Source organism: Callorhinus ursinus, unplaced genomic scaffold (genome assembly GCF_003265705.2).
Source record: "Callorhinus ursinus isolate GAN/ISIS: 27379988/994484 unplaced genomic scaffold, GSC_fseal_2.0 scaffold1, whole genome shotgun sequence".
Classification (NCBI taxonomy): Eukaryota; Metazoa; Chordata; class Mammalia; order Carnivora; family Otariidae; genus Callorhinus; species Callorhinus ursinus.
In genome coordinates, this window is record NW_027397063.1 from 104,232,831 (window position 1) to 104,239,107 (window position 6,277).

The 6,277-nt window shown below is 38.8% G+C and overlaps 1 pseudogene; it reads right to left on the reverse strand.

Annotated features, from left to right (window-relative positions):
• Positions 1-1,690: 1,690 nt before the first annotated feature.
• Positions 1,691-2,872, reverse strand: LOC112820038 (methionine aminopeptidase 1D, mitochondrial pseudogene; annotated as a pseudogene).
• Between the last annotated feature and the right edge of the window lie 3,405 nt (positions 2,873-6,277).

Below are 6,277 nucleotides of genomic sequence, written 5' to 3' on the forward strand. Positions count from 1 at the left end.
TGCCTCATTACTGCTCCTCATGTGGTCTCCACTGTAACCACGTCGGCCTCATTACTGCTGGGTAGTGAGGAAGGGCCTGAATCTCCCCAGGGCTTCCTCTCACACCACACAGTGGAGAGGAAAGAGCACCCTATTACTCTCAGGTTGGAAAGAAAAATTCAGGTTCCCCATCTTATCTCCCCTGAACCCATAGGGGACCACATTCTTGCATGGTGCAGATGAAAGTCCTGGTTCTCCACTCTTTTGTTTTTGACATCACCCCTATTAGTGGTTTGGAGTTCTCTGTTACTGCCTGATGGGATGGTGGGGGGGGAGCGTATTTTGGTAGAGGGGTGGAAGTGTAGGCTCTTCACTCAGTCTTTGCTGGCATGGGTTGGGTCACAGATTTCTGTGGTGTTTTGCTGGAATACAGCAGTTTTTGCCTACACGTTTTCTGTCTTGCCAGGCTGTCCCTTTCCTGGTTCTTTGGCTAGGGAGAGTAGGCTTTTGTTGGGGCTTTTTTTCTCTGTGTCCATTTCTCTATGTTGCTGGCTTCTTCAGCTTTACATGTGGTATATATAAGGCAAAACCCAGAAAACTCACCAGCCTTCGGTGGGTCCCAACATATCCCTAGATGCTCTACTTTTTTCTCTCCACTTTTCAAGTCTTCTAATGTTGTCTTATTTATTTATCTATAAAGTTGAGGTATAATTGACATGTAACATTTTTTTAGTTTCAGGCATACAACATAATGATTCTCTATATATATTGTGAAATGATCACAATACGTTTGGTTAATACCTGTCACTATACATAGTTGCAAAATTTTCTTCTTGTGAGGACTTTTAAGATATATTCACTTGGCAACTTTAAAATATGCAATACTGTATTATTAACTATAGTCACCATGTTGTATACCATGCTATACAAGCAGACCTCAGCAACCTGCATTTGAACCGCCATGGCGAGAAATTTTTTCTTAAAGTTTCAATCTATAAAGAACTATGTATCTACTTATCTAATGTATTTATTTAAATTTTAATTCCAGTGTAGTTAACATACGACTTTCTTACACCATACACAAAAATAAACTCCAAACAGATTAAGGACCTAAATATGAAACCTGAAACCATAAAAATCTTAGAAGAGAGCAGTAATTTCTCAGACATTGGCTGTAGCAATATCTTTCTAGATATGTCTCCTGAGGCAAGGGAAACAAAAGCAAAATTAAACTATTGGGACTACATGAAAATAAAAAACTTCTGCACAGCCAAGTAAACAACCAACAAAACTAAAAGACAACCTACTCAATGGGAGAAGATATTTGCAAGTGACATATCTGATAAAATATATAAAGAACTTATACAACTCAACACCCAGAAAACAAATAATCCAATTAAAAGACGGGCAGAAGACGTGAACAGACATTGTTTCAAAGAACACATAGAGATGACCAACTGACACATGAAAAGACGCTCAATATCACTCATCATCAGGGAAATGCAAATGAAAACCACAATGAGATATTACTTCATACCTGTTAGAATAAGAACATTTTTGAGATAGAAAGCCAGCTGCTTTGGGACCCCAACGTCCTTTTGGAGAGGGAAGTAGAGGAGTTCCTGCACCAGGCAGTGAAGTGGAGGTGGCAGGAGATCTCTGCATCTCAACTCCAGGAGGAAGAAGCCATGTAAAGCGGTGCTCTTTGTGCTCATGAAAAGCAATTTCCATACGGGAGGCAGCCCCGCGAAAGCAGTCCTGGAGAATGCGGTTTAACCCGCAAAGGCGATCGTAGATGGGTACGCGGGCGAGGTGCAGCGCAGAAACTTTGCACTGGAAGAGCTTGTAGCTGATCCAGCCTCGAGGTGCGCACGCGGTGGGTCCGCCCGCGAGGTGCGCACGCGGTGGGTCCGGAGTGTGTGGAACGCGACTGCCAGTGGAAGAATTTGGACAGCTTCTTGCTTCTGTCGAGTGGGACCCGGCTGGGCCGGAGGAAGTGCGGCGGGTCGGGGTTCACAGATGCAGACCAGGACCTGGACGTGGTGACCCCAGTGGCCCCTGCCATCCCTTCCTGCTGCTGCCGTGGGTCCTGGGGGGCAGCTGCGTGCAAAGACTTGGCCCCATCCATCCTGCAGAGGTGAAGAAAGTCCTCCCTGCCCCGCGACCCCACAAATCGAGGACAGACTTGCAAACCTTTCTGATGAGTTCTGTGGCCGATTGTGTTTGCAGTTTACAGAGAAGGGAGCCCAGCTCTGTGCGCTGCAGTTGCTTCATCTCTACACCTCTTGGCAGCCTCCACTGAGTGGTTACCACATTCGTCCACTGTTGTCCAGCAAAAATGTTTCTGAGTGTCTCCAGGGCAGCTGTTGTAATAGACCCTGATGTCTGTTCACCATATCTCCATTCTGAAAAGGTCAGTTGCCAGGAATACCATGACATGGCACCTTGTTTACAGAGGTACAGACTTTGAAGAACCTCCATAGCCTAGGCACCATGACTGCTGATTTACTGATGAACAAGAGCATCTATCTTTTCAGGTGTCTTGTCAATCTTTAAGCTCTTCGCAGCCAGGAGGAGGTCATGTCGTGCCAGCTGACAAGCCTGAGGAAGCCCCCCACTCTGATCTTCATTCTTAACTTCTATATTGTCTCCCCATGGGGTACAATGGTGGTTTCTATGTGAGTTTAGCGACTGGCTGAGCTGAGGAAACTGTAGCGGGCAAAACTAGATCTCTTGGTCTCTGGAAAAAGACATGTCTTCTTTTGCTGACTGCTTATGTAAGAAGACATGATTGAGTAGGTGAAGAGAAAATTCTATGATAAACTCTAAGAACCAGCAGGCGGAGGCTACTGGGTGCTGCTCTGTTGGCTGGAGTCACCAATACTCCAGGCATATCCCAGGTGTGTGAAATAGGTGAAGGGGGTCAAAAGTAAAACTAACAGTTTGTAAGTCATGAGGATGTAATGTACAGCATGATGTTTGTCTTATACATTATATGCAGGGTTTTTAGTTATACTTAGTGGGAGGAATAGGGAAAAATACAGCTAAGCTCCTGGAAGTGGGAGCTGCTTTCCTTTTTATATGGATAAATTGTATTTTTACTTATTATTATTTTTTTAAGATGTATTTATTTGTTGTAGAGAGAGAGGCGCGCACCTGCTTGTGTGTGCCCACCCGTAGGGGGAGGGGCAGAGGGAGAGACTCTTCAAGCCGACACCCCTGAGCAAGCGGACAGTTGGGGCTCCATCTCACATGAGGTCATGATCTCAGCCAAAACCAAGAGTTGGAAGCTTAACCCACGGAGCCACGCAGGTGCCCCTCTTTTTACTTATTCTAATGTAGGCTTTAATTGTTTTTAACTTTACAAAAAGTATCATGTTCAACCTATTCTTTAGGTACTTTTTTTTCCCACATTACTACTGTATTGATAGGAGTTATCCTTATGGCAACAAGTCCCTGTGTAGTTAATTAGTTCTGCCTGCTCTGTATATATAGCATGGTTCATTCATCCAGGTTACTGTGGATAGACATTAGTGATGTTTTCAGATTTTTGCTATTGTGAACAGCGCTGATATGAACAGCGTTTTACGTGCTAGAATTGCTTTTGATAAATACCTAGGAGTGGAATGAATTGCTAGGCTACAGGCTATGTAAATCTTCAACTATAGAATATAATGCTAAATTCTTTAACAAAGTGGTTGCACTAATTTACATCCCTGCTAGTAGTGTGTTACAGATACAACAGATCTTTACTGAGGTGAAGTCCGAAAACTCTCCTAGGTGATTGTGGGGCTCCCTTCAAATTTCCTGTCTCTCTGGCATCACTTACTGTCAATTGTTGTGTAATGACCAATATCTAAAAACTACTGTTCCATTTATTTGGGCTTTTTTTTTTTTTTAGTTGTTTCTGGCAGATGAGTCTATCTGGTCCCTGATTCTGTCTTGTTTGGAAGTAGAAGTCTTTTAAAATCATTTTAACTCCTATTTTTCCTGAAATAATTGTCTTTATTTATAAAATCATCTGTGTTTCTTCTCTACTTATCTTGATTAATTTTGCCAAAGTTTATTTTGTTAGTTTTTCCAAATAGTCATATTTCGGCATTTTATCTTTGTTAGTCTTCTCTATTCTTTGTTTTCTTATCTCTTATCTTGTATTTTCCTTAGTTTTATCCTGTTTTCCCTTTTCCCATCTCTTAAGATGGACAATTAATTCATTAATTTTGAAGCTTTCAATTTTTTCCTTCAATAGTCCTGTTTAAGGCTATAAATTGCCCTCGAATCACTGCTTTTCTTGCATCACATAAATTTTGATATATAATTTAAAAAATTTTAAATCAGTTCTATCATTGAACACCACATCAAAAACTAATGATGTACTATATGTTGCTAATTGAACTTAATAAAAAATAATAAAAAAGTATACTTATCATGGATAGAACTAGACAGTATTATGCTAAGTGAATTTAGTCAATCAGAGAAAGACAAATACGATATTTCACTCATATGTGTAATTTAAGAAACAGAACGATGAACATAGAAGAAAAAAGAGATGAAACAGAAAACAGACTCTTAACTATAGAAAACAAACTGATGGTTATCAGAGGGAGGTGGTTGGGGGGGAGGGGTTAAATAGGGGATGGGGATGAAGGAGGGCACTTGTGATGAGTACTGGGTGTTGTATATAAGTGATGAATCACTAAATCCTACACCATAAACTAATATTACACTGTATGTTACCTAAATAGGATTTAATAAAAACTTGGAAGAAAAAAAAAGATGAAAAAAATAAAAAAACTCTATTCAATAAAATGTGTTTGAGATTATTCTGCTAAAAAAAGATAATAAATAAAATAAAAAAATTTTTAAATCAGTTCTAGATATTTTAAAATTTCCATTATGACCTTATTTTAATCCATGAGTCATTTATCAGGGCTTTGAAAAATAAATTTTGAATAAGTGGGAATTAAAAATTTGTATTTGTAGTATTAATGTCTAATGTAATTGCATACTTTTTTGGGTAAGATTGTTGAGGCTTTATGGCCTAATTCATGATAAATTTTTATAGTCATCTGTACTTGAGAATATTTTTATTCAAAGTGTCAGATGTTCCTTAGGTTACATTTTTTAGTTATGTCATCCAGATCTTGTATATCTTGGCTGTTTTTTTTCCTCTATTTGACTTCTCAATAATTGAGAGAGGTGTGCTGAAATCCCTCACTATGATGCTGGATTTATTACTCTGTCCTTGCAGTTCCTATAAAATTTACTTCATATACTTTCAGGCAATTTTATTAGTTAACACATATTTAAAACTACTTTATCTTCTTGGATAATTGCATTAAGTAGTGAATTGAATTCTCTATCCTTAATAATACGTTTTACTAGGCATTTGTTTTATATAGTTAGTAATAGCTGTAGCAACTTTGTTTTGGTTATATTTGCTTCATATTTGATTTTCTATCATTTTATTTTTAACTTTTGTGTGTTCTTATGCTTTAGGAATATCTTTTATAAAAAGCATATTTTAGATTTTATAAAATCTAAGCTGTGACTTTATCTCTTAAAATCTAGTTAATATTTCTGCTAACTATTAATATATTTGGACCAGTTCAAAATACTTCAACTTATTATTTCTGTGTTTTTTTCCCCTCTATTTCTGTTTATTTTCACCCACTTCATCTCCTTCTCTCCTTTAAATTAATAGCTGTGTCTACTCAAAATGCTCATCTGGGAATTGTTACTTATCCATAATGAGATAAGGACTTCCTGCTAGAATTTATTTATTTATTTATTTATTTATTTATTTTTAAAAGATTTCATTTATTTATTTAATTGACAGAGAGAGAGAGAGAGCGAGAGAGAGAGCGTGAGAGGGAACACAAGCAGGGGGAGTGGGAGAGGGAGAAGCAGGCTTCCCGCTGAGCAGGGAGCCCGATGCGGGGCTGGATCCCAGGACTCTGGGATCATGACCTGAGCCAGAAGCAGTCGCTTTAACCAACTGAGCCACCCAGGTGCCCCTCCTGCTAGAATTTAAAATAAGCACCGCTCCCTTCATTGAGAAAGTCTTTATGTAAAAATCATGTTACCTGAACTAAGCAGTGTTTTTAATGACATGATTGATACACACTTCGGTGCAAGAAACTTGTTAAGAACTGACAAACAGTTTACAGACCGGCTAGCTTGCTGGACCACAGTTTGAGTTCTTCCATACCTTGTGAGAACCTAACTCCCAAAGTACTAAGCTTTTATTTTATTTATTTATTTTTTTAAAGATTTTATTTATTTATTTGAGAGAGAG